The following is an 8,562-nucleotide window of genomic DNA, read 5'->3' as shown; positions in this document are numbered from 1 at the left end:
TATATATATATATATATATATATATACACATACTTATGTGTTTTGCTAATAACGTTACTTTTACTGGCTTTTGATATCCTCTACAAATTAGTAACATACATCTGTTTGTCTCCTTGTTTTTGTGCTTCTATCTGTCTTCCAGGACAATGGCCATCAAGTCTATGACCAGCTGAACTGGATCACTGTGGGGAGACTGTGATTTACAGATAGCTTCTCATCCCTTTTACTGGCAGGCCATCTTTACCTTGAGCACTGGGAGATAGGTGGTGCGGGCGAAAAGACCTCTCAGAAAATGTCAGCAACTGTCAGAACCCCAAATTTCTTCCATTAACTCGTTCTTTCCTCTGTGATGCTACCTTCTTGAAACCCCTTAATTACATAACCCCTTTCTCCTGTCACCCAATGTTTTGTATCCAAGTAAAGTGTATGACTTCAGATCGTGTGGCTTTTTTTTAGCTTAAAATTGTGGATAACAAAACAATCCTAGCCCCATATTTTTGCCCATCTGAGCAAAAACAAACACACACATGCACACTCACACACACAAAAGGAAACTGCATTGACTGCAGCAGCTCTCCTTCCCTCGTGGTTTTCACTGGAGCCAGTTTCACTGTCTTAATACTCTTAGTCCCTCAGCTGGCATGTTGTCCAAGAACCCGCTGCATTTTCAGATTTGTAAAATCCGTCAAAATGCCTGTAATGAATATTTCTACAGCCTCAAGTGTATTTAACGTGCTGTTTGACCAGCCCAAAAGAAACCTTGTAAAGATCTGCCACTATAGGAACAGAGGATCAGATGAAACAGGTCATTTTCATTTGAACACAATCCCCTATAATAAACATGTATTGTTTGGATATGCTGTTAATTTCTTATTAACATCTTTCTTGTGCATGAGTGTATACGCCATGTAATATACATATTTTTTGCTTTAGAAAAGTAACTACTGTTATTATTATTATTATCAGGTTTTTCCGTGTGTTTTGTTTTGTCTTTTGATGGATTAAAAGTCATCTTATGAGATAGACGTGTGCTATGCACTTGCATTTTGCAGTTTGTTTTTTCTGTTAGCTTACACAGCCACCCATGGCTGGGGAGGAGGGGGGGAATAAAGAGTACATACCAAATAAACTCTTGCATCTTATTACAGCCTGAGAATAAAAAAAATACTGTGCTTTCCGTCATTTATTTTCATATTCAATTTGAGAGGTAAATTAATACTTCAAAGTGAGGAGTTACAGAAAAGTTTTAACATTTAAACTATGTATTAATTTCAAGGCCTAAATGCGCCCTCAATTATTTTACCATTGCCCCTAAGTAATTGATTTTGGGTAGAGAAAGCGAAAGGTGCTGGGGTGATCTGTGTTGATGTGTGAAAATCACAAAGCCAATAAATGAAAAATAACTGACGTCGTAATTGCTGTGAGTGTTGTAACCTTGCTTTATTGATTTTTTTTCATCAATGCATTTTGCTAGCATCAAAGTTGGGCCCATAATAACATAAATTGTTCACTGCAGTCTGTAATAATTTATATATTTCTTTCACTCGTTTTCAGCCTCTCATTGACTTGTTCAGGTGTGTGCAGCCCGCCACACAAAGACAAACGCTCATCCAGCAGCGTGCAGCTTGTGCCGTGGTACAGACAAAGAGGGAACATGTAAAGAGACTAGATAATAAGTATCTCAGGTGACTACATGCTGTGATTACCAGGTTGCTGGTTGTTATATAGGAACTATATTACATAGACACGCAGTCCCACTCTGTGCACACGTTCAGACCCACACGTTCTGCACTTGCACACACACAAACACACACTCTTGAGAGATCCTTGGTTATCACACCCATCCAGATTGTTCTGAACTACTTATGGAAAACACACACACATCTCAAGATGTGGCCACTCTTGCCAATATGAGCCCAGTGTTAAGAACAGTTGTTGTCGTTGTCGTCGTGTGGTTTTTTTTTAGCATCTCTAAATTCCTAGCGTTGCTAAGGTGCTTTGGGAGGGGATTAACAGAGGCTGGCGCCGATGAGCAAGCCTTCCAGATTTCCAACCAGTAGCGAAAAGACAAAGAAAGAGGGGGGAGAGAAAAAAAAGAGGAAAAACAGCAGAGGGTTAGACAACGGGGAAATGGCAGTAACAGCTTGTGTAAACATGATGACTTGAGAGAGGTAAAGAGGTAGAAACAAATGAGGGATAAGTAACAGAAAGTGAGACTAAATAATAAGTGTCCTAAAGAGCAGGCCTCAATTTTCACACAGGAAAGTGGGGAAGTGCTCTCCCTTTGCTTTTCTTCCCTGTCCTCTTTGCCTATTTTTCTCCAACGAATTTCCTTCTCCTCACTCTGTGTTCCCTCCTCTCTGTTTCTTCCCATCTCTTTATTCCCCCAAGGCCTACAGTTAGATCCAGACGCTTTTGTCTCTCGTTCTCTCTGTCACAACTTCAAACAGTGCCGGTGTTCAGGTCATACTGATGTGCCCGGAGCATCAGTGACTGAGCTGTCTCAGGTGAACGTCTCCCAGCGTGTCCTTGATGACACTCTCTCCCTTTCTCCCATCTCGCCGCTTCTAATTAGTGTGGTGAGCTGCGGAGGCAGTGCAGGCAGCTGAGCCACATTTACCAATCCTCAGTCTTGCTCGTACGTACAGTAACGCAGCTATTATAATGTTTGTGCAGCACTTACACATGTGAACTGGCCTTTGTTTTCACTAAATCCCCGGTTTTACACTCAGAAGAAATCAGAATGTAGTTCTTCGCCAAAGAAAGTACACCAAAGAGAGGGAGGTCCACAAGCTTTTCTTTGAATCCTCTCCTCAGGCTCAGCTTCTCAGGTAAAGTGTAACTGGATGCGGCCTGTTTGTGGAATACAAGGCACTTGACCAAGGGCCAGCACTACTCCTCCCTCACCTCCCGTCCCCTCCCTCCCTATCCTTCCCCTACCTGGGTCGGGTTACCCTTCAGCCCCCCTCCTCCCTTCCTTTCCTTGAATGGTGGCAGGTAGTCTGTTTTGCAGCCCCATCGGTGTCTGTGGATGTTGAAAAGCATGTGTCTGTATGTTTGTAGTCTACCCCATACAGGTGTTTGTGACTCTGTTTGGGCTCGTCGGCCGGGCTCCTGTAACTGTGCCCGACGCTGCTGCGCTGGCTAGTGTGACTGGGTTGGCCGAGGTACGGAGGCGGCTGTCTTTCAACCACTGATCCCTCAGAACTACTCATCTGATCAGGCTGGATCTGCGCTTCACGGCTGCCGGGGTCACACAACCCAACCCCGGGGTCAACCAACTAATTACAGACCCCTGTGTCCTCCGTCTCTGTCACCACCGGGGATATGGGGAAGGTGGGCAGGAGAGGGAAGAAGCCTGAGAGTGGTGGTGAAAAAAAAAAGACACAATATTGACTTAGACATCAAAAGGTCAACAGTGAGGATAACCAAGCAGTATATTGTTTTTTTTCCTCTTGAAAAGAGAAGAGTGTGAGGATCTGGTTTGCAGCATCTTGGTCACACCCATCATAGCCCTCAGGCAGACACAGAAGCTTAAGACCAGAGTTGCATCATTGTATGCGGATTTATGTATCAGCCTCCCACTAACTTTTCATCTAGCTGTGTGCTAGGCTCTCTATATCTTTCCCCTTGTCTTTTTAAAACTGATTTATTGTAGCACCCTGGCATATTACCCTTATCACAGCTCCAAGTGAGAGAGACTCTTCTGTTAAGAAAATTTCAGGTTTTGTGCATGATTTCTTCCACCCCGACCTTTCGCTTGCCACTATTGACTGAACTGGGATACCACACACAGGAACCAGTGAGAGCACACATGCATATACACATACAAAAAAATAAAAAAATAAGCCATTATTACATTATATTAGGCTGCAGGTTCATTAATCACAAATGCGAGGGCTTCTCAGCCAACGTAGGAAATTAATCAAAAAAGGGGACATTAATCACATGCATGAACAGCAGTAGTTACACCTGTGACAATGCCATCTGATTTAAACGCGTTGCTCCAGCCTGTGTTAATGATGCCACCCAGGGCCAAGCAAAGCAACCTCTCTGCCATCACTGAAACAATAATGCACTAACTATGAAGCAATTTTCTTACATGTTGTGAAGGGTTATGCTGATGCACATTACACAGGGGTCAGTGGGTGTTGCAGCAATTACCAGGTGCAGCTTTTTCCTCACAGCTTGACCACTGGGTTTTTCACTCTGACTGTTGAAATGTCTGTTCAAATTACATTAGTCATACTTCATTTTCTCTCTCTCTCTCTCTCTCTCTCTCTCTCTCTCTCTCCCCTCTCGTTGTGCCCCTGACAAATAGGCTATTAAACTGAAACAAAAAAAAAACAAGTTGCTGTTGGAAAGGTTTTATTTGCAAAGATGCAAACGTTTATATAAAATACTACATGTACAGGTGTATTCTAACGCTTTAATATTGTTTATATGAGAGATGCGGAAATAGGGGCAAGCGTCAAGGAAGCCCTGCATGTGTGGTTACACTGCCCTCTTTTGAATGCACTGCAGTGTACCCTCGTAATCTGCAGCAGGAGGGAAAGATAAAGAAATACAGATGTATAATTAATAGTTCAACATCTCACATAAAGGATGTCCCTTTAAAAAGAGTAGAACAGCACATGTGGCACAGCCTGATACAAGGTGACTAAATCGGTAAGTAATATATCATTATTTGTTTTGTTAAACTTCTCACCTACAGCACAATCTCATGTCAAGTCAAAAGTAATGGATTACCTGTTTCTTTTTCTAATACGTTAACAAACCCATAACAAATGTAACATAATGAATCTCATGAATTAAAACATATCTCATTAATTTTAATGTTTTTTTTCTTATGCACATCTTTATTTAATAAAACTGCAAAAACTCTTGTGTAATAATATCAGTGATTATACTGATGTCAACTCAGTCCACTTTTAATATATTAGGACTATGGATGATTAAATGTTTGCATTACTCAAATAATAAGTGCTTAAAAATGTACTATCACATTAAGAAAGAAGAAAATGGTTAAGAAGATCTTGTGTTTTGAGTTCAGTGAGAGAGGCCAACCTCTCAAGTATCTATTTATAAAAGTCTTTCTAAAACTGTCAAATTAAACCTACTAATTACTAACCAAAGGAGAAAGAAAGTGAAGCTGAAGTGCTAATCAGCCTTTCATCTTTGTCTTATCTTGCTTAAATACCAGCAAAAGACATATCAAGACTTTAATCACTGTTTGTTGCAAATCATACGCCAAATTTAATAGCAAGTGTTGCAAAAAAAATCATATTTTTTTATAGGATGTATGAGAATCAGCTAAGAGGAAAAACAGCTCTTAGCTTTTGAAAACTGGTGCTCGAGCTCAAAAAGTGGTCAAAACACCTCTATGTACACCTGTGTTTTTATTTACTGCCACATTAATGAAGCATGAGATGACCTGTAGCTTTATTTAGTTAAGGTTGGTCTAGTGCTTATAGTTCAGTGTTATATCAGTGATAATAAGGAAACAGTTACATACAGGCAGTAGCTGCGATATCATTTAGAAGTCCCATCATGATTTTTTTGTCTTCTGCTGAGGCCTTTAGCGGGATCTCTGAGCTTGAAAACAAAATGCATCAGATAGGATCTCTTTTAGTTCTGATCCGTTAGCTTCTTTTCTCTGTCTCATGGCTGAGCTAGTGCCACGGCTCAAGCTGCAGTCTGGTCCAACAACACCGTTCTCTGACCCCTGCAGCCTGACAGGCAGCTCTGATAAACTCATATCACCCATGGCAGGGAAACCGAAGACCTGGCCTAATTAGCAGGCAGGACGAGTAGGATGGAGAGAGGAGAGGGAGAGAAAGGAGGGAGTAAAAGGTTGAAAATCAAAATGAGGAAGAGTTTATTAACCGAGCTGGTGGCCCTTGGTTATTTATTCATAGGATTACTAAAGTGGACTTTGGAACAAAGTGCTCTGCAGAGTTCTTAGCAACCCTCTTTTGTGGATGTTTACTGCTTTGTTCCTGATGGGTTGCTAAGCATTACAAACTAACATAAAAACACATAGATGCACTTGACACCTTCATCAGTTGACTTACCTGTCCAGGTATTCCAGTAATCCAGGCCAAGCCTTGTCAGGTGGAAGAAAGTCTATCCTGGGGCGTAGACAGCGGGAGGATAGGAGGAGGTGGGGGAGTTGCAGTAAGCCTAGCCGGTGATGGGGTGGAGGAGGGAGGGAGAGGACCAGAGACAGGGGGCAGGTAAAGGGGATCGTATTCAGGCTCCTGGGGACAGGAGGCTTGGCGTGGCACCGCACTGCCCACCCAACATCAACACTCTCAGGTTCCCTTGCTCAGATGGGCCAGATAATCACCCTCTCTCCACAGGGACCATCTGGAGGCAGGGAGGGAGGTGTGGGCCATATTTTATTTCCATAAAACATAAATTCACTCATCTTCTAGCGAGATGAAAAAGAAAAGAAAAAAAAACACTAACTCCTCTTTTCCCCACTTCCCTTTACCTGACAGCTGATTCACACAAAACATTCACACATGTAATCAAACATGTAACACCCAGCTCAGAGAGCACATTGCGCACGTGTTCACGCTCACAGCAGTGGTACCTCTCATCTCTGAGTGTTTCCAGTTTGATTGACACTCCTATCCCCGTCGAGATCAGAGGACAGCCACTGTGATTATCATCTCACCCCGGTAACCGAGACACCCCTAATCCCATAATAATCCTCCTCAGTCAGTCAGCGCAGGAGTATACTGACCTCCTGCAAGGAGAGCACAGGCACACACATCCAGCAACACTTACAGATTTTAATGAAAACAATAGACCTACATGAACTCCTGGCGACATTATTTTGTAATATTTGCAGTTTCACTGATGAACTCCATCTGCCACAAGCCGCAGATACAACACCTCACTGCTCTTTTTTTCTCATAGCGTTTTTGGCTAAAATCCCATGTGGGCACTAATAAGAGCACTATACGTTAGGCTAGGCTATGACCCACCTTTGAAACAGACATTCACCTGCTGCGTCTCATTGTCAAATACAGAATCTATTATTTGTATTTGCTGTGAGGTTTGAAAAGAAGTCAGATACAGTGCTGCAGAGTTTACGTAGAACATAGCTACAGCCTGGTAATAGCTGCACATTTTCACAGATTAAAACAAGCTTTTGTTTTCAGTATCAAAAGCAGAACCAGAGTTATTCCTTATCAAAATCTGGCAGCTTACATTACACGCTATCAAACTTAACAGCTGACCGTTTGGTAAGTGATTCTAGTGTATCACTAGCTTTTCTATTCTTACAGGTAACTCAAAGTGCTTAAAAAACCAAGTTTACTAGCTTATGGCCATACCACCCTGAGCACTTCTCAAAATAGTCTGGTCCTTGAAGCTAAGTAAGGTTGGCCTTAGGTAGTACTTGCTGCAAGCTTCTTGGGGTGGGTGTAGCTCAGGAGGTAGAGCTGGTCATGTACTAATCAGAAGGTTAGTGGTTCAATCCCTGGCTTCTGTTTGCATGCTGAAGTATCCTGGGGCAAGATGCTGAACCCCAAGTTGATTCATTCATCTGAGCTTTAGATAGAAAGTACTTAGGTGTAAGGAAAAAAGTGCTTGTATGAATGAGCCATGTTGTGTGAAGCACTTTGAGCGCTCAAGTAGACTAGAAAAGTGCTACATAAGAACCAGTCCACTTACCAAGTCAGATTTTAACAATATATTCATATAGTGTTGTATTCTACACACTTCAAGCACTTTATCTACCTCATACCCGTTACAAATTTAAAGTCACCACATCTTTGGAGCAGAAAGCACAGTACCCAGAGGGAACTAACACATGCACAGGGAGAAACTCCATAGAGAAAGGTCTCAGTTTTCTTTTGCACAGATAGCTATGCCGGTCAAAGTTATTTGTAAGTCATTTTGCATATATTTACAATGCATCCATAACTCATTACTGCTAATGTGTGGACCAGCAGAACCTGACCGCAACAGCATCAGATGATACGGGAAAGTACTGACATCCCAAAACATGTGAGATCCTGCCTGTAACCAGTCCACTGAGCTCACTTAGCTCTTTCTTTTATCTATTCTGTTTTTTAGATTAAGTCATTTCCTATGTGTCCGTTCAAGATTTCACGCACTGCCCTCTTAAACTCCCCTTTAAAACTGATCTGTGTAATTTCAACATATATGTAAATTAAACGACTAACTACAGAAGGCCTATCAGCCTTGTGTGATCCTGGCACACTTGGGGTAATGAACTGGTAAAATAAAGGCTTAAAAAGGCAGGAATAGGCTACCTTTGAACTTTCTGTGTGCTTCGATGTTTTAAATTGTGTGACAAACATTAATTATCATAATAACTGGTATAGCTTCGTGTGTTTTCTTGTTGAGATCACCTAGCTGTTATGGCGCATAAGGCTGCCACCAAAGCGACAAATACAGTGGGGCAAAAAAGTATTTAGTCAGCCACCGATTGTGCAAGTTCCCCCACCGAAAATGATGACAGAGGTCAGTAATTTGCACCAGAGGTACACTTCAACTGTGAGAGACAGAATGTGAAAAAAAAAA

The 8,562-nt window shown here is 41.9% G+C and overlaps 1 protein-coding gene across 1 annotated transcript in view; it reads left to right on the top strand.

The window, feature by feature from the left end:
- The window catches only part of sox1a (SRY-box transcription factor 1a), a 12,706-nt gene extending 11,692 nt beyond the window's left edge, over window positions 1-1,014 (top strand). Inside the window, exon 3 of the mRNA XM_005733882.1 lies at window positions 143-1,014. The gene's annotated coding sequence lies outside the window, so the exon portion shown is untranslated. The remainder of the gene's footprint in view (window positions 1-142) is intronic.
- The last annotated feature ends 7,548 nt before the right edge of the window (window positions 1,015-8,562 follow it).

This window comes from Pundamilia nyererei, unplaced genomic scaffold, assembly GCF_000239375.1.
Source record: "Pundamilia nyererei isolate P.nyererei 1_Seehausen unplaced genomic scaffold, PunNye1.0 scaffold00055, whole genome shotgun sequence".
Taxonomy (NCBI): domain Eukaryota; kingdom Metazoa; phylum Chordata; class Actinopteri; order Cichliformes; family Cichlidae; genus Pundamilia; species Pundamilia nyererei.
Note: the sequence above shows the minus strand (reverse complement) of the source record. Positions and strands in the feature narration are given on the sequence as shown.